Genomic DNA, 20,320 nt, shown 5'->3' on the forward strand with positions numbered 1-20,320 from the left:
GCTCCTCTCCCAGAACTTGCTTCCACTGAAGCAAGGCCCCTCATCTCTACGCAAGGCCCACTCACACCTGTGCAGGGTCAAGACCACCCATGGGCACTCCTCTCCCCTCTCTCTCTCCGGTAAATTGTGTCTACTCCTTGTCACAGGCTGAGGAGATGGGTGGTTGCCTGACTGAATTGTGCAGGGATAAGGACTCCACAGTCTGCCTGGGGTGGGAGAGAGGGCCCAAGGGGTCTCAGCTGAGGGTCTCAGGAGCCTGGAACTCTGTCAGGCCCAGGAGCCCAAAATGGCATCTCCCTGTCAGCACAGCTGTGGCATCTGCTCTGGTTCTCTTCTCCTTTCCCACCAGGCCTGGAGCCCACCCTGGACTAGAGTTCAGGCCTAGTCCCCCTGAGGAGGTGAAATTTCAGTTGACATGTGAAGGATGAGAAGGAGCAGGTCCAGTGAGAAATGAGGGTACAATCATTCCATGGATAGAGGACAACAGTCTTCTCTTGTCACTGAGAAGGGTCTTCTCAAGACTCCGTGCACTCCATCCCCCGTAGATGTGCAGCCAGCTCTGTGGGGGAGGCAGATGGGGACCAAACGTGTCCCTGAGGCCAGTGCTGGAGGGCCGTGGACCCCCTTCCCTGTGGGCCTTTTGGAGGACCCTTGCTGGGCTTGATGGGGAGCACCAACTCTGAGCTGGAGTAGCAGCAGCAGAGAGGGCATCCCAGGTGAAGAGGTCAGCATGGCAAAGTCCTCCCTGTGGGATTTGCAAAGCCCCAGGACAGCAAACACACAGGCGCCCTTGAACCTACAGAACCAGCATCTACCACACGATGCTTCTGAGCCCTTTGCAGACTCAGGACCCAGGGTCTCTCTTCTCCAGGTTAAACGTTTTTGTTTCTGCCAATTTCAGTTTCCCCAACCCATCCCTCAGTGCTGGCAAAGTATGGGGACCGCTCCGGGGCGTGTTAACAACATTGGATCCCATGGCCCCGGGCTGGGCCCCAGCTCCTCCTGGGCTGAGTGGCTTGTCTAAGTCACTTAATCTTTCTGCTCCTGGGATTCCTTGATGCTAAACTGGGGACAGTAATGAGGACAGTGGGGAGCCTCCTGCTTGCAGTGGGTATCAGATGGCTGCTGGGGTGGCAGAGCTTTGTCCCTGTCCCCACCCCCAAATGCGGGGCTTGGTGCAGGCAGTACCCTGTGCTCCATGGGCTGTGGGTGAGCAGGGCCTCTGCGACCCACTGATTCCCCTGGAGGGCGGGTGCTTGGGCATTCCCTGGATGCAATTCGGTTTCCCCTTCTCCCGTCCTGTCCCTGATTCTCTGAGGCATCCTGCCTGATCCCTTCTGGAGACTCTAAAACTGGGGATAGCTCTTGGAAGCTTCTTGCCTCGTCATCCTTTGCCTGAGACATGAGCAAAAAAAGCCCTAGCTGCCATGCAGAAGAAGGGTCCCCCCCCCCCCAGCACAGGGAATGCCAGGAACCCAAATCCCCGTTGTTAGGCACTAGAAAGATAGGGTCCTGCCACAGATGCCTCCAGTCAGGGGAGCCTTGGCCTGCAGGGATCCTGGCTTCTTCTGTCTACCGTAGAGCAGCCACCTGTGGGGACCAGCAACTTCTCATGGGGAAAGGCTGTGTACAGAGGGCAACAGGAGCCAAGAGCAGGAGATGGGCAGCTCTGACAGCTTGTTATCCTGGTCCGAGCCAGTAATGACGGATGGAACAAAGGGCTAGGTGAGCTCTGTGTCACTGTGGCTTCATACATGGGCTGTAAGCATGCAGGAGCTCCAAAGGGAGGAGGGGAGAGTGGCCAGGAGCCCACCTCCAACCCTGAGGGACCAGGAGGAACAAAGGCCTTTAGGCCAGGTAAGCAACCCGGTGCACAGGGACAGGCCAGGAAGACCAGTGTTGGTGTCAGGGGATTACTAGGCAGTTGACCCAGGATCAGACAGGAGCCTGCCACTCGTCCCTCAGGGGGCCACAAATCCCTACAGTGGGACTTGGCTTGAGCAACAGGCCTGCTGAAACCAGGATGGGGTCTCTGCACGGCCCGGGCTTCAGGATGGAGCCCGTTGTAGGGAAACTGAGGAGACATCTAAGATTGACAGTGGAAGAGATTTCAGCCTGGCCTCTGGGTCCTATCAGTGCTCATGTGGCCCTAGGCCTAGGGACTTGGCAGACACTGCTGATCTTGGGGATGTGTTCCCGTAGGTCTTGCCAGGTCTGAGCAGGGCTGAGGCTTCCAGAGGCAGGGGTATCACCTGTTTCTCCCCATCGGCACTTTGACCTTTGGTTTTGGGGCATCCCTACAGGGCTTGGGGCTTGGGGGAAGGTATTCTAGAACGACCAAGTCATCCCCTAAATACTCATGATCCAAGTAATAACTATAACAGTAATAATTATGCTTGAGGTGAAATTGGCATTTCTGTTGTGTCTTTAGAAAAGGTTGCTGTTTTTCATGGACCTGAAACATAAATTTCGCTAAAAACTGTGCTTGTCTGGCAGATCTGGCTATAAGATGTGTCCCAGCCAGCTCTGGCCAAGAGGCAGCCCCTTCAACCCTCCCACCCATGGGGAACATTGGGAGGGGTCACTGCATGACAACTCCCAGGATCAGGGGCACACTCTGGTGCCTTTGGGGGCCAGGAGGGCAGTGACAGCAGGTCAGGTGGCCTGGGGACATGCGCCCCATGTGTCCCACCTCTAGGCATGGCTGTCGATCCACAGCCCAGTGTTACCTGCCCATCACCTGCCCCCAATTTGTGACCCCCCTGTCCTAATTCCTCAAGAGAAGATGGCTCTTCTAGATTTTAACACAAAATCTCCCAATTCTGAAATACTGTCAACCCAATGAGTTATTTTTAAAATGTCATGTGAGGGGCGCCTTGGTGGCTCAGTCGGTTGAGTGACCGACTTCGGCTCAGGTCATGATCTCACGATTTGTGAGTTCAAGCCCCACGTCAGGCTCTGTGCTGACAGCTCAGAGTCTGGAGCCTGCTTCTGATTCTGTGTCTCCCTCTCTCTCTGCCCCACCCCCACTCATGCTCTGTCTCTCTCTGTCTCAGAAATAAACATAAAAATATCTTTAAATAAATAAATAAATAAATAAATAAATAAATAAATAAAATGTCATATGGCCCTAATAAGCACCTCTATGGCTGGTTTCACCTAGGGACCACCCATCAGTGACCCTGGGCTTGACAGAGGCAGAGGGTAACATCGAGCCTCTTCCCCAGGGAAGAGGTTTTTTTTTTAATGGAAATTACCATTTTTCTGCTTCCCAAGGTGGTTCTGAAGGTGAGTTGTCCCTGCTTGTTGGAAATGCAAAGAAATAAATGTGTAAAAATAGAGTAGCAATTCCTCAAATCCCCTGTCAGACTTAAGTAGCTGGTGTCTCCTCTGGGAGCGGCAAGGATGGCCCTGAATCATCCCCAGACAGCCCAGCAGGATGATCAGCTCTGCACGGGCACTGCGTGCAGGCCCGCCCTCCCCATCCCTGTCTCCACCCCTGGAGGGGCCCCTGGCCAGCACCTGCCATGTGTGCGTGTGTGTGTCAGGGTGCACAGGGGGACATGAGGACCCCGGGAGGGACAGAAATGCAAGCAGTCACTTGGCCCTGGCCTGACTTAGTCCTCTGTTCTGTCAGAGCCCTCCCCTCTCTGCTTCTCCTTCATCTCCTTTACCTCCCTCACCTCTGCTTTCCCTGCTTGGTGTCTGTCCCGTGGCCAGGTGGCAGGTTTGTGCCAGCAGGTGCAGGGGGAGTCCCATCAGTCTTTCCATCTGTGAGATGGGGACAGTGATGGGATGCACACCACAGGGGCCTGTTTGTCAGCCCCGAAGAGGAGACATATGCACAGGGCCAAGTGGCGGGGCGGGACCAGATGGCAGGCTGCCTCGCCTGAGTCTGAGCTGCTTTCAGAGTCCCTATCCCGCCTCCAGCATCTGCTCTGCACCACTGTGACGTGGAGGGAGTTCTTGCTCCTGTCTGGAGGAGGCAGCAGACGAGAGGCTTTAGGGACAAGTGAGAATTATTCTGGAAGACTCTTTGTGGACAAGTGGTGCTGCAGGGGAGCTGGGCTCTCAGCCCCACCTTCAGCTACAGGAGCACCAGGGTCCAGACACCACACCCTGGGTTGTTGGTGTCATGATGACTTGAGATCCCAGGCCAGGATAACAAGCTGTCAGAGCTGCCCATCTCCTGCTCTGGCTCCTGTTGCCCTCTGTACACAGCCTTTCCCCATGAGAAGTTGCTGGTCCCCACGGGTGGCTGCTCTACGGTAGACAGAAGAAGCCAGGATCCCTGCAGGCCAAGGCTCCCCTGACTGGAGGCATCTGTGGCAGGACCCTATCTTTCTAGTGCCTAACAACGGGGATTTGGGTTCCTGGCATTCCCTGTGCTGGGGGGGGGGACCCTTCTTCTGCATGGCAGCTAGGGCTTTTTTTGCTCATGTCTCAGGCAAAGGATGACGAGGCAAGAAGCTTCCAAGAGCTATCCCCAGTTTTAGAGTCTCCAGAAGGGATCAGGCAGGATGCCTCAGAGAATCAGGGACAGGACGGGAGAAGGGGAAACCGAATTGCATCCAGGGAATGCCCAAGCACCCGCCCTCCAGGGGAATCAGTGGGTCGCAGAGGCCGAGCTCACCCACAGCCCATGGAGCACAGGGTACTGCCTGCACCAAGCCCCGCATTTGGGGGTGGGGACAGGGACAAAGCTCTGCCACCCCAGCAGCCATCTGATACCCACTGCAAGCAGGAGGCTCCCCACTGTCCTCATTACTGTCCCCAGTTTAGCATCAAGGAATCCCAGGAGCAGAAAGATTAAGTGACTTAGACAAGCCACTCAGCCCAGGAGGAGCTGGGGCCCAGCCCGGGGCCATGGGATCCAATGTTGTTAACACGCCCCGGAGCGGTCCCCATACTTTGCCAGCACTGAGGGATGGGTTGGGGAAACTGAAATTGGCAGAAACAAAAACGTTTAACCTGGAGAAGAGAGACCCTGGGTCCTGAGTCTGCAAAGGGCTCAGAAGCATCGTGTGGTAGATGCTGGTTCTGTAGGTTCAAGGGCGCCTGTGTGTTTGCTGTCCTGGGGCTTTGCAAATCCCACAGGGAGGACTTTGCCACGCTGACCTTTTCACCTGGGATGCCCTCTCTGCTGCTGCTACTCCAGCTCAGAGTTGGCGCTCCCCATCAAGCCCAGCAAGGGTCCTCCAAAAGGCCCACAGGGAAGGGGGTCCACGGCCCTCCAGCACTGGCCTCAGGGACACGTTTGGTCCCCATCTGCCTCCCCCACAGAGCTGGCTGCACATCTACGGGGGATGGAGTGCACGGAGTCTTGAGAAGACCCTTCTCAGTGACAAGAGAAGACTGTTGTCCTCTATCCATGGAATGATTGTACCCTCATTTCTCACTGGACCTGCTCCTTCTCATCCTTCACATGTCAACTGAAATGTCACCTCCTCAGGGGGACTAGGTTTATTTCATCCTGATTAAAATAGGCTCTCCCCTCCCCCAACATCTCCCTGACAGCATCTTGTCTTCTTCTTTCATAAAACACACCACCATTTGTGGTTCCAATCTCATCTGTGAATCTGCTGGGCCCTAAGGTCCTCTCCCGCCTCAGAGAGAGGCCCCCTGGAAGACAGGAGCCATGGGTCCTGGGTGCCTCGCTTTCCTGAGTGCCCTACAAGTCACAGCAGGGCTGGGAAGGAAAGGAGTCAGGGCAGAGAGGCAATGGGAGGGTGCTTGGGGCCAGCAGTGGGGCTGGGAGGAGAGGCAGGTGGAGCAGGGCTGGGTTGGGGGAGCAGGAGCAAAAATGAGCTGGCACAAAATCCAGCTATGCACTGCTTACCCAAGACACAGCTAAGATAAAATGACCCAGGGGCCTTCAGAAGAATGGTGCAACAATAGAGGGACCATGTGATTGCCAACAACAACCAAAAAAAGCATAGTAAAACAGTATTTATGAGATGAAATATAACCCAAGGCATTAATGGGACAAACTGATCAGCAATTCATTGAGAAGATATAAAAGATATGAAACCTAACAAAGCTTCAACCTGATCCAAGGAAAAATAGACAAATTGCAGTTCTATGTGCATTTTTATACATTTATTCCAGAAAACAATAGATGGATTAGTCTAACATGAGGTAGGGCTGTTGGGGATCTGCATTACTGAGACAACCTAGCTGAAGCCCAAACAACAAGAAAACGTGCCCCTTTCAAGCACACGTGGAACACGTTCCAAATCTGACTATGTATTAGGACAGCAAGAAAACTCAAAAGTCATGTCCATAGCCACCACCACAGAGAGAAAATCAAAGAAAACAAGAAGAGGAAATGCCCTCAAACCCCAAACACCAGAAATTAAAGATACAGTTTCAATAAGCCTACACTAGATATTGGATATAAAGTCTAATCGCTGGCTCAGTTTAGGAAACCTGAATAAACCTTAGGAAAAACTGAAAAACTAGTCAAAGAAAAACCTAGAGGGCTTTATAGGACAGTTTTACCAAGCCTACAAGGAATAGATACTTCTCATCTGATGTAAAATATGTACACAAAGGCCAGTGCCTTTCTTTCTAGCTAAGAAAGAGAATGGGCAAAAGGGCTTCTCAATACAGCAACAAAGCCCATGAAATATCTAGGAATAAAAAGGAATGAATGTATAAAGACCAATGAGTAGTCAAATATAGTCTGAAACTCCCCCCAAATACAAAGGAAGACCTCAATAAATGGAGACACAACAATGCTATCCTGGACGGCAAGTTGATTCTCCTCCAAATCCATCTACAAATTTAACACAATTAAATAAATAACCCAATAAAATACCCAAGTTTGACTCTCCTCCAAATCAATCTACAAATGTAACACAATCTCCATCAAAGAATTATTAAAACCCAACAAAATAAGATATAACTGGAAGGCTAGAAGGGAAAAAAAGCCAGAAAAATCTTGAAACTATTGAAAAATAATAATAATGGGGGGTACTTACATTTAAAAAAATTTTTTTAAATGTTTATTCATTTTTGAGAGAGAGAGACAGACAGACAGACAGAGCACCAACAGGGGAGGGGCAGAGAGAGGGAGACACAGAATCTGAAGCAGAATCCAGGCTCTGAGCCATCAGCACAGAGCCCGACACAGGTTGAACCCATGAACCGTGAGATCATGACCTGAGCCAGTCAGTTGCTTAACTGACTGAGCCACCCAGGCATCCCTCGGGGGTACTTACCTTTCAAATTAACAGAACATATTACAAGATATGTTTATGTTCTTTATATGTTTAATATGCTAATTTTTAGTATTACAAAATATTAGTACATAAACCATTGCTGTCATGAAAGACAGATCAATGGTACCGAATACAAAGTCCAAAAACAGATCCAAACACATGAGGGGCTTCTGGGTAAAATAATAGATTGAACATATACAACCAATTTAGCTCCTTCCTGGAATCCCATTACAACTTTAGTAAAGTGATTTTTTTTTTTTAAATCACAAGGCTACAAGGACACAGAGAGCAGCAGAGGAAAAACTAACAGAACTGTTGGAGGCTGGAAAGCAGATGGTCTCATAGTAATGGACTTACTATATCAGAGAAAGTTGAATCCCAAGCTGGCAATGAGAAAAACCAAGAGACTCTTCTAGTCTACATCATAAAATCCACCAAAGGCACCAAGCACTTCTGGGAGTGGGAGTGAAGACAGGATTGAAATAAGCAGGACCAGTTGGTGGCTAGTGCCAAATGCCCTGCCCATATACTGTGCCCTTGTGACAGCCCTGACAACTAACACTGGTATTGGTCTGGAAGCTCGTTCCCTCTCAGAAAGGTGGAAAAGGGTCTGTGGGCTGCAGGCACCAGGTATATTTGAAAGCATAGGCACCAAACTAAAACCAGGAGGACTAAATCAATGCTGAGGCACTAACTCCCTTCCACAATTCACCCCAGTATTCTAGAGGTCAGGCCTTTACCCCTCAGGATGGAGACTGGGAGGGGTCTTCTCTACAGAATCTGATCAAAAGACCAAAAGGTAGTATCACTGTCCACAGTTCCCCCTGCCTACATGTTTCAAGCTCCTAGTCATTTCTTTTGTTGCCCAACGTTACACATGAATAGCTAGCCAGGGATCACTGGCTCTCCCGGGGAAACTCCAGACATGGCAGATGGAGACCAAGAAGAGGCAGACAACCAAACAACAGGAAAGTGGGGGGAAAAGAGATGATACAGGAAGGTGGGGGCAGCCCATCATCAATAACCTCTGAGAGCTAGGAGAAGATATACAAGGATAGTATGAGAACAAGGACAGGATGAGAACAATAAAAAGGGTCCTTTGAAATTAAAACCATTTCAGCAGAAATGACAAACTCAGTGGAAAGACTAGGGAGATAAAGTTGAGAAATCCCCCAGGAAGTAAAACAATGAAACAAAGAGACTTGAACAATCAGGAGAGGGAAGTTAAGAAAATTAGAAGACCAGACTGGAGATGTATCATCCATACAATAGAAACTTCATAAAGAGAGGAAAGGGAAAATAGACAGGAAAAGAATTAATGAAATAATTCAAGAAAATTCCTCACAATGGGAAGGTGTTTGCCAGATTGAAAGGGCCCAGCTAGTACTCAAAACACAGATGAAAACAGAACTGCACCACGGCACATCACCATGGTATTTCAGAACGCAGAGAAAATTCTACAGACTTTCACAGGGCATAGGAGGGCACTGGGGGAAGCAGATACATAAGAGGGAACAAAGGATTGGAATCAGAATGGCTTTAGTCTTCCCTGAATTCAAAGCAGGACAACAATGGAGCAAAGCTTTCGAAGTCCGAAGAAAGATTACTTCCTAGCTAAAAGTCTATACCCAAACAAATTCTCCAGCAAGTATGAAAGTGAAATAAAGACATTTCCAGGCGTGTCAGCTCTCTAAAGTTTTATCTGTCCAGCACCTCTTCTCAAGAAGCTACTGAAAGTCACATTTCTTCAAAACAAGAGGGGCAATCAAGAAAATGGAAGACTGGAGATGGGGGGAGCAGGAGACCCAATAAAAAAAATGAGGAGGGAATCCCTTGGAGGATGGTAAAAAGTGATCCCAGGACAGCAGTTCTGCACCAGATGTGGAGGGCAGCTGAGCAGTCTTGCCTCCATGTGACGCAAGAGACAGACGGTCTTTGCTAAGACACAGGTCCCCCCACCACATTTCCACTGGACCATCCTCTTAACCCAAAGACAGAACACCCAGGAGAGCTTGGTCCAGATTCTCATCCATGTGCTGCTGAGGGTCTCTCTCCTCGTGCTCTGCTGAGGACACACGTATCACTCCTGGAAGTTCTTAGCTTTTCCCCAAGAGCCAGAGGGACATGGCAGGCTCGAAAGTGGAAAGTACAGGGCAGGCCATTCCCTCTGACCACACTTCTGTCTGGTGCCTGGTGCACACCTCAGCCTTGCCAGGCACCCGGCTGTGGAGAGCCCTGTGTTTCCCCAGACTCCCTTGTGACCTTGCTTGCCACTTCCCCTTAGAAGGGGCCTTCTCAGCTCCCAGCAAAGGGGAAGTCAGCCCATGACCCGGAGAGTGCCCTCCTCACCCTCTCCTGGAGCCTCTGTCCAGCGGGGGCAGTGCTGCTCTCTCGTTTCAGAGCTTGTGTGTGCTTGCTTTCCAGTTTTAATATTAATTTAATATCATTTCTGATATTCATTTATATGTAAGCTGTAAATAGCTCATCAAATAATAAAACAGTAAATGAAATTAGTAAATGACAGGGTAGCAATTTGAAAGCAGGGGTTTGGTAAATGGTGAACATGAAGCAGGTGTGGACATTCTGGCAACCTGGCACCATTCAGTCAATTATGTGTAAGAGCACCGGGTGGCCAGTAATGTCACTTTTGGGTCCACTGCGTAAAGACAGGATATAGCGACCCTTCCCCTTTGGGCCATTTTTCGCTGCCCTGGACAAGGTGTGCAGACAGGCATGGTCACACAGGTCCTTAAGGAAGCAATTGAGAGCTGTTCACAGCAGCATTGCTTGGACAGGTTTCTGGGAGTTGGAGACAACGTGGCTGTCATCAGAGGGCAGGAGGAGGGGCAAAATGAGGCAGGTGCACCCCACACAGTGCTACATGGATGTTAGAGGTTTGACATCTACAGGACAGATGGATCTCAGAAACATGGCTGAATGCAGAAAGTGAGACATGGCGGGCTGTACAACACAGCACCATTTATGCCAGTTAGACACATACAAACCCAAGCAAGGAGCAACACTGATTTTGCAAAAATAGACACTGACTGGGGCCCGTTTGGGTGGCTTGGTTAAGCCTCTGAGTCTTGATTTCAGCTCAGGTCATGATCTCACAGTTCATGGGTTTGAGCCCCACATCAGCACCACACCCATAGCTCAGAGCCTGCTTGGGATTCTCTCTCTCCCTCTCTCTCTCTGCCCCTCCCCTGCTTGTGATATCTCTCTCTCTCTCTCTCTCTCTCAAAATAAATAAATAAACTTAAAGGGCACTTGGGTGGCTCAGTAGGTTCAGCATCCAACTTTAGCTCAGGTAATGATCTCACGGTTTGTGAGTTTGAGCCCCATATTGGGCTCTGTGCTGACAGCTCAGAGCCTGGAGTCTGCTTTGGATCCTGTGTCTCCCTCTCTCTCTGCCACTCCCCTGCTCACGCTCTGTCTCTCTATCTCAAAAGTAAATAAACATTTTAAAAAATAATACAAATAAACTTTAAAAAAAAATTAAAAAATAATACACTGACCAAAGGATACCCTTTGAGCACCTTAGAATGGTCGCTCACTGCAGGGGAAGAGGAGAGGGGAGCAAGCTGGTTTCGGAGAGAAATGGTTTCTCTTTTTAATGACACTGGGACAACTGGCTATAGATGGAGGAAAAGATCAAACCCTGACCTCGGATGGTAAACAAAAGCAAACTCCCGGTGGACTGGTGGCCTGGGACGATGAAACTGAAATCACAAAACTGCTAGAAGAAAATTCAGCTTAATGGTCTCTGTGCTGGGTAGGCCCTGGACTCCAAGGCCAGTGTGCTTTCCAGGTTCCCCTGTCCCCGCCCCCAGAACTGCCCCAGCCTCTGCTGGGCAAGCACCTGGGTGGCTGGGCGTGCTCCCTGGGGGCCCTGCTGCTGCCCAGCTTTCAAGCATGTGGATGAGAACCAACTGGTCTCCCTTCCCCAGTGCTCAGGAGTCCCTGAAGCTGAAGTCCCTACAACCTTCCTGCAGAGCAGGGTGACAGGCAGTACTCCCAATAAGGGGAGAGTGACACATACAGAGCCAGGTCAAGGCCAGAGCACCAGCCCAGCCTTCCTGCTGTAAACACCACCAGACCCCGCCGTGAGTGGACCAGAGTCCTAGGCACTGGCAGCCTGGGGTCTCGAGGAGCACACTGGCACTCCCACCCCGGGGGAGGTCATCTGCAAGAAAGTCATCCCCTCCATTTGTTAACAACGTTGAGACAAGCCCTCCGTGACTGCAAATTCCCCTAAAGATGATCATTAAGATAAAATATGTTTATGGAGAAGCATAATCAGGACACAGCGAAAGCCCTGTTTGGAAGCAGGCAGGCTCTTTGGAGGCTCCGGGAAGCAGAAAGCAGGCTCAGCCCCAAGGGGGCCATCAGCACAGGGCCCCACTGGTGAGCTTTATTAAAAGAAGCTCATTAGGATTATTTCATCCCAGCCCGTTGTAACTTTATGACCAAATCGGAATTAATTTTTGCAATGCCGGCAGCCACAGCTCATCTGATGTCGTGTTTTTACGACTCGAGGTAGAGGGGAGGTGTGGGGTGGGGGGCCTGGGGCTGAGCCAGCCCCTCTATGCTCGTTCATCAGGGCTGCATCTGTAACAGCTGCAAGGACTTTCAGACATAAGAGCTGGAAGGTCCATAAATTGCCTCGAGTCCCAGGCCCTCTTACCTTTCCAGAGCTTCAGGTCAGGGATGGGAACTCTGGAGAAGGGAAAAGAAATTTCCCGTAGCTTCTCTGTCTGGGACCATCCCCAGAGCATGCCCTCCCAGGGTACAGGGTGACAGATGCTCCTCGGTGGTGCACAGGGAATATCCTGGCCTGCCCAGCACCCACCTGCCCCACTGGAGATTACAGACCTACCCAGAGTTGTATCACATGGCCACCTGCTTCTTTCTTCTTCAGGTATACCTCCTTGATTTTCCTTTGATGAACCACCCTCGCCACTCCTGGACCACATGGCTCAGGGGGAGCCAAAGCCATGGAGCCCCTACCCCAGGAGCACCCACATGGCCCAGGGAAGCCAATGAACCCTGATGCCAAGCATCTGCTGGGGCATACAGGGAGATACCATCTCTGCTCTCTGCTGTGATTGCTCAGCAGGTAAATTGTGAGCCAGGGGCTGTTGGGCACCTTCTCCTCCCGCAAGAAGCAGAGCTGAGAAATGAAGAGAACAGGTGATACCAGCTGTGCCTGAAGCCAGCTCTGAGTCAATTCATTTGGATTTCTGTCTCTTGTAGCCAGAAGAATCCTAAAAGGCACCATCCCCGCCCCCTCACACACAGGGAAATCCCATTGCCAGCCTCCTTCACGCTTCTGAGACATGCCCTGTCCTAAGTAAGCTAGACACCATCGTTTGATTTTGTAGCCATATCCCTCTATTAGCATCAGATGGTGCCACTCTGTTCTACCTCCTACTTTTGGAGGAAGCTCAGTGGGGACAGAGAAAGTCCACAGTGGATTTAAGGTACGTTGTCAAGAGAAAGGAGCCAAGCTCTGGTTCACTCACACAGATACATGTCCTTGGGAAGTGAGGGACCTGCCTGATGCCACAGTGGCCCCAGCAGAGGTTTTGAGGCCACTGAGGCTGGGCCCAGACCAGCAGGGCCATGCTGAGTGATCAGGAGCTCTGAGCCCCTCCCAGGCTCCCTACAGCAGCACTAGACCAAAGCAAGAACACCGGTCTGGCTCTCCTGCTACAAACACTCCCTAGCCCCAGCACGAGTCACCTGCCATTTGCAGCCTTCATGCAGAGGGCACCAAACGCCCCGTTCCCAGCTCTGTATGCTCACACCAGCCAAACGGCCTAGGCTCCTCCACACTTGCCGGCTTCCCCCACACTACCCTCCTGCCGGCTCCTGAAGCCCATCTACCTCCAAGGATGCAGCAATCAGGTTCCCAGGGTCCAGGAGCTGAAAGCATCCTGCTCTGGTGAGTTCCTGTCCACAGCCAACTCAGGGCAGGTCCCAGAGACCAGCTACAGTCTCCAGGGCACCAACATCCTCTCTGGGAGCAGTCAGCTGAAGCAAGGGGAGCTAGCCCTGAGTTACCTCCTCACTGCCGCTCCCCAGCACACGGCAGCCAGATGGCAAGATACAATGGAGAGACTGGCAGATCGCTCAATGAAAATATTTACTGTGAACTTCAGAACAAAACACAGACACCCACAGGTCCCGACAGAAGGGAGGATTCCCTGGGATTTCGTTTTAAATGTGGAGGAAGTGGGAGGCTGACAAGTGGGGCCAATGTTAGGGGCCACGGGCCTGGCGGCTTCTCTCCCATCCCCCATGTACAGCTTATACAAGTGCATGACAGGCAGGGAAATCCCATCGCCAGCCTCCTTCACGCTCCTGAGTCCTGAATTTGGATTTGGACGTCAGGCAGCCTCCTGGGCGTCACTGCCGGGAAGGCCCTCAGACACCCCACTCAGAATTCTAGGATGAAGCTGCTCTCCCTACCTAAGGCCATGGCCCCTTCGTGCACCCAGGCCCAAGCCAGGAGGAGGGCCTGCTTCTCCCCAACCCACAAAGCCAGCTCTCTCCTCACCCTAGGGCTGCCTGCACCTGTCCCTACCCCCTTCAAGCACAGCCCTAGCTCACACCTCTCCAGGAACCAGCTCCTCACTGGTCTTCAGATTCTCCAAATCCAGGTTCCAAGGCATTTCTCTCCAGCTGCCAACTTCAGATTCCTATACTGAGCCCCATGTCATGAAGAGTGGGTGACACGATGCAGGGAGGGGTCCCAGGGCTTTAGGAGGGGCTCAGTGCCAGCATGCTTGCAGGAGGTATGGGATGCTCCCCAGCCCCCTCCTGAGGCCCTCTCCCACCAGGCCATGATCAAGATGCACGAATAGCTGCACCACCAAGCCACCTTCTTAGGAGAGAGAATTTCAGACACCCTCGTCAGCGGTGGGACAGGAAAAGGCCCTACAGTTGACAATGAAGATGGCATCAGCCACATTGGGCATCGGGGCTCTATGGACATCCCTGTTTATTCTTCACAGCAGCTCCACGGGTCAGGAATGGACTCTCTCTAATGCGGATGGAGTGAGGCTCACACTCTAGCCCATGGCCTTACAGGGGCAGGGGGCAGCAGGGAAGGTGTCTAATTCCAGAATCCAACTCAGCCCCCTGCACGGGCCTCAGCTGGGGCCACTTGGAGCCAGCTGCATTGGGGCCAGTACACCACAGCCTGCTCAAAGTGTCAGGGGACCTCATCCCACCATGACCCTGCAGTGCAGAGACCCACACTCTGCCTCACCCTGTCTGCTTTCAGCCCTGAGGTGTGAGGCTCTAACAAGGACCTGGAGAAGCCGGGGTTTCACCCCACTGAGCACCCCGTGGCCCTCGAGCCTTGTATTACTGGTGTCACTATAAGCTGGAACTTGAGATGCTCTACATGGCAGCGTGTGCTGGATGGTGGAGGGAGACACCGAAAGTCCATTTTCAGGGCCACTGTGCACACCAGTGCCCTGCACAGCGGCAGGGGCTGGGGGTACCTTGCACATTCACACAGACTCATGCCCTGGGAGGGAGGTGGGCTTGCACAGGGCCCTTCCCCTTTAAGACCTGGAAGTGGAGCAGAAAGGGAAATGGGCAGAAAGAGTCCAAAGATCCCACACCAGGCAAGTGTAAGGGGGCAGGATTTCTGACAGGAGAGATGGCCCACTGACCAGTGCTCCTCACATCTGTCCCTGTCCAGAGCCTGCTGAAGGAGCAGAAGTGAGTGATGAGGGACTGTCCTCACCCCTCTCTACTGATGTGGAGGAGGGGGTACCCTAAGGGAACTGCCTCTTGACCCACAGTCCACAGAGGGGGCAGGGGACATTGGCAGGGTGGACACCTTGGGTCAGCCCAAGAAGAGTTCCACATAGCAGTGGCTCCTCTTCCTGAATCTTCTGCTGAGTCCTGCTGGGTCTGGGAACCTGAGTGCCTCCAGCCCTCTGCCCTCTCTCCCAGGGAATGTCAGGCAGATCCTGTCTTCTTTTCTGTCTTTCTGGTCTTTCTCTGTCTTCCTAGGGTAGGAATCACAGGAGTCTGCCATGAGCCTGCACCTTTTGGACCCAAGGTGCAGACTGGGGTGAAGGTACAAGAGGCCCCTGTTCAACCCTGCCGAGGGTCCCAGGCACATCATCCAGTCCCACAGATGATGGGGTCGCGTCCTGTTTGTTTTCTTGTGTGAGGTTGGTGGGTTCAGAGCCTGGCAGGCTGGTGTCCTGGGGGGATACTGATTAGCTCTGATGGGCCCCACATGTCCCTCTCCTGTGATCCTTCCTGCCTTGAAAAGCTACAGCCTACAGGCACCAAGGAGGGAAGGGGCTCCCCTGCTCCTCAGAGATGCGGACCTGCCAGGATCCCACAGCAGCCCCCGAGGCACTTTCGCCATGTTCCCCACACAGCACCAGCCTCCTGTCAGCCCACAGTGTTGACAGGGCTTAATTCGATCAGCCCCATTTAGAGAAGGAAGGAAATGAGAAATCGGAGCAAGTGCTGAACGCTGTGAATTTAATCCATGACACAGCCTCACACGGGCCTTTCCTAACAACCTGGGGGCACGGGGTGCCCTCCAAGCCCGGATCCCATGGCCACCTGAGGGCCGCCCTTCCTGCAGAAAGGATGGCACAGAGCCAGCTCGCCAGGCCCCTGGCCATCCCGGACGCCCCAAGGGCTCCAGAGGACAGACTAGGCGGCTAGGCAGGCAGACACTACAAAAATCATCGTGTTCTACTTTAAAAGGCCTGGGGTTTCCTTTCCTGGTTTAAAAGCAGGTGTGACTCAGCTGGGTGTGCTCTGAGAGGCAGAGTGGATGAGCCACTTGACATGCCAGCTCGTGAACCATGGAGCTCCTGCCTAGCCCAGCAAGAATGCTGGGGCCGCCATCACTGTTGTGCGTGTTGAGGACTGCACAGGGCACTAGCCACCCCAGGACTAGTGCAGATGGAGCTCACTGTTTCCATCTCCTGCACTACTGAGTCGGACACTAAGACCCTTGAGTGATCCAGTCCCAGTTAACCTGCCTGCCTTGCCTGCTGGCTTCTCCCACAGCTGAGGCCCCTGCACACTCTCCTGGGGCAGGAACCCCCTCCATGGGGCACCCAGCCTGGCTACCACTGTCTGCCTGCCAAGTCCTGCTCCTCCAAAGTCCAGCCCCCAATTTCCTTCTGTTTGGGAGGAAAAGACCTGACCACCTGCCCCCTCCAGCAGACCGAGTTAATAGTTCCTTTCCTGCTGCCCAAACCTTACATTTTCCTTCCTTCCTTCCTTCCTTCCTTCCTTCCTTCCTTCCTTCCCTCCTTTCCTTCCTTCCTTCCTTCCATGAAGTATTTCAATTTTGACTACCTCTAAGGCCCCATGCAGCATGATCCCCACTATAGCAATCTGTGCAATGTCACCATCACAAACATGCTGACTTGCTCTCACTTGTTCCTGAACACACACACACACACACACACACACTCAAACTTGCATACACACATGCACACTTAAACCCAGGCTCACACTCACACATTCATGTTCACAAACTCACACCTTCTCCCATCAATTCCTGGAAGACCAAGGCTGCCTTTGGCTCCTCTCCAGATCCCTAGACACCCACATGGGGCTTGACAAAATACATCAATAAACTGGGGCCCAAACCACCTGTTGGTAAGTGGAAAGCAACTGTTATCCTTATGCTACTTGTGAGCAAACTGAGGCTGGGAAGGCAGGGAGAGGCTGCAGGCATGGAAGCAGCCACGGAGAATATTTTCTTGGCAGGAGCAATTGCGGGCAGACACTCAGGAAGGTGTGGCTGCTGTTTTCCTGGCCATTGTTCCAGGGGCGGAGCATGAAGGCAGCAGGGGGGGTCTGGCTGGGCAGTGGGTGCTGTTGCTACTGACCTCTCCCTCTCCTCCTGAGAGGGCTGTTGCCATGGTTCCCGGCACATCCCTACAGCCTGCAGGCACCACCTGACCACACGCCCCCAGCCCAGAGCACCGGCCAAGCATCATACCAAAGCAACCCTCACTAGGGCCTCCATGGTGCCAAGTGCACGGACTCAGCGCCCACAGGTGGCTAGGCTAGGTGTGTTTCGTGATATCCTCCCCTTTTTCTCTTTGACCTTGTTTACTATTAAACATAGGGAAATGGTCTGCAGTTCCAGAAAGAAATATGTTCTCCCATTTTTCCTTGAAATGTGGGGCCCCCTTGGCTTATCTTTCATTTTTCCACCTTAACTGAGAGATATTTCACTTCCATAAGAAAAAGCCACGTGGGAATGTGGCCTCGGCCAGAGACAAGGGGCCATGGGGAGGCTCTGGGCATGCTGGAGAGTCTAGGTGGGCAGCACTGCTTAGGAGGGTATAGGTCCATGGTGCTGGGACTTATCTCTGTCAAGAAGTCCAGAATCTGGATGTGCATGTGAAGTCTCTGATCTTTAGATACCCAAAAGCAATTTTATTTTATCCATTTATTTTGAGAGAGAGAGGGCGCAAGTGAGCAAGGGGCAGGGAGAGAGGGACAGACAAAGAAACGGGGCTCATGCTCATCCAGAGAGGGGCTCCAGGTCACCTGAGGTGGGGCTCGAGCTCACCGGACATGTGGCTCATGCTTATCTGAAGCAGGGCTCAAACTCACGAACTGTGAGATCATGACCTGAGTCAAAGTCAGATGCTTAACCGAGTGAGCCACCCACGCACCACAGAAAGCAATTTTATAAAACGTAAGTCACGTGCAGCTCAGTGACACCAGCCAAAGGTGGTTTCCCAGGTCAGTCTATGACCTTGGCTCCATGCTTAGCATGCTCATTCCCTAGGCACTGTCCTCTTACCTGCATGGGGAGCCTGTGGGACATCAGGTTCTGACAAAACAGAGCAAGCCGCCTGCCTGCAGTTGCTGCAGTAGCTGAAATTTCCTCAGTCGCAGCTCGTACCCAGTGTTCATTTGTGTGCCATTATTCTGAGAGCCAGCTGCTGATGGATATGATTTATCATGGGATCCTCACATGTAGACCAGATGAATGCTCACTGGTCATCCACACAGCAACAAACACTCGGTTTATCCCAGGCTCCTCCTCTATCTTGGGGGTCTTGGCCTAGTCCCACGTACAGCCGAGGGCTGACCCCAAATCTTGTGCACTTCACACAGAGGACCAACGTCCTTCACATGTAAAGTGCTCCTTCAAATCAACAAGAAACAGCCCAGCAATCCAAAAGGAAAACGGGCAATGGTATAAGTGGATAGTTCTCAAAGAAGAAAATCAAGTAGCTTTTAAAGATATGAAAAGATTCCCTTTTATTTTTTAAAAAATGTTTTAATGTTTATTCATTTCTGAGAGAGAGACAGAGTGCAAGTGGGGGAGGGGCAGAGAGAGGGGGGGAATCTGAAGCAGGCTCCAGGCTCTGAGCTGTCAGCACAAAGCCCAATGCAGGGCTTGAACCCATGAACTGCAAGATCATGACCTGTGCCAAAGTTGGACGCTTAACCAACTGAGCTACCTAGGTGCCCCCCACTTTCATGTTTTAATAAAAGAAATCCTTGTGTCAGATTGTCAAAATAAAAATGTGTGAATCAGGGGCATAAGTTGATAGAACAAGTGAGGGAGCCGCAAGCAGGGTGTGGCACAGAGGGCCAAGGAGAGGTGAGGTCAGGGGCAGAGGCCACTGGAGCCCACACAGTGTGGAAGATCCTCATCCTGAAAACATAATGAGAGATGTGGCTCAGTTTGTTCTCCAGAACGGCCCCAGCTTCTGGGAGGAGATGGGATGGGGCAGCACAAAGGGGCGGTAGGGTAGAAGGCACACAGAGGGCTGAGAGGCAGTGTCACCATCACTGCAGCGATGCAGGAAGTAGGTGGCTGAGCTGGGTGCCCTGTCACCCTAGGAAGCCTTTTGCTTCAGGGGGGACCTCAGGAGGTATCACATGGAGGAAGGGAGGCTACTTGGGGCAGGTTGGGCCTGATGCTCCTGTGGGGACCCCAAAGACAGACGTCTGGTAGGCACTCAGGTATGATATGTCTGGGGCATAGAGACAGAGAGCTGGGCTAGAGGATGGTCTGGGGGTCCTGGGTGTCTGAGGTTAATGTAAATAAGCCATGGGGTTTGCCTTCAGGGATGCATAAGGGGAAGGACATCAAAGCAACTGCAAACAGGTAAACAGAAAGTTAGGAGCATCATTGCTGATTCCTGCCCATTCCCCAGAATCTTGTCTGGGCACCAGCCAACTGTCCTGTCCTCTCTAGCCAGGGAGGCCAGAGGGGGGCTGCCTTGCCACAGCCCAAGGCTACCAGCAGGATGGGCTGGGCTCCCTCCACCCCCTTCAGTGTGAGGCCAGCCCGGGTGTGAGACAGGAGGAGTCCCTGCCACAGGACCCGGCTCTCAACCCAGCGCAGCCACTGCCTTGCATGCATCTGTCCAATGCTTCCCAGAGCAGCAAATGTGCCCACAGCTGGAGTACCCACCAGACGTGTCTGGGTCTGCCGGCCCTGCCCTTGGCATCAGCAGGACCCCACCCATCACTACCCTGCCAGTCTGATCCTAAACACCTGCAGGAGCACCCCGGGGGCGGTGCCTTCACACCTGTCACCTTGCTCACCAGCTATGACCATCCAACCGGAAATCCTCATACCCCTTCCAAGCTGAGTGCTGAGACTCAAAGTCTGGAAGGCAGGTCCAGCAAGACCCCGTGCTCCCTATCGATACCTGATGGGCACCCTGGGTTCTGATCCCAGCAAGGCTACTTCCCAGGTAAGACATGGCCAAGCCACTCTCCCTCTCTGGGCCTCAGTTTCCCCATCTGAAAAACAGGCACAGCGACCCCAGCAACAGCCCACACAGAGTATGTGTTCATCGAACCTAAGTTCGGGAAAAGTGAGGGGGTCTTAATAAGGTGCTCTGCCAGAGAATCAAGGGAAAGAAGAGGGCAGCCAGAGAGATTCAAATGGCTTGGAACTGCCCAAAATATGGGAATGGGTCACAAACACCAGACTCCTGCTTCTTTCCCCGTGTGTCAGGGGCATCCAGCCTGGCCTGGACCTCCAGCTGCTCCCAGCAAGAACTCTTTTGAGGGGTCTTGCTCTTGCTTGAGGCTCAGGGCGCATCCCCCAA

At 52.4% G+C, this 20,320-nt stretch overlaps 1 protein-coding gene across 1 annotated transcript in view; it reads right to left on the bottom strand.

The window, feature by feature from the left end:
• ADAMTS2 (ADAM metallopeptidase with thrombospondin type 1 motif 2) overlaps positions 1-20,320 on the bottom strand; it is a 245,498-nt gene that overhangs the window by 101,026 nt on the left and 124,152 nt on the right. The window lies entirely within an intron of this gene.

Source organism: Neofelis nebulosa, chromosome 1 (genome assembly GCF_028018385.1).
Source record: "Neofelis nebulosa isolate mNeoNeb1 chromosome 1, mNeoNeb1.pri, whole genome shotgun sequence".
NCBI lineage: Eukaryota > Metazoa > Chordata > Mammalia > Carnivora > Felidae > Neofelis > Neofelis nebulosa.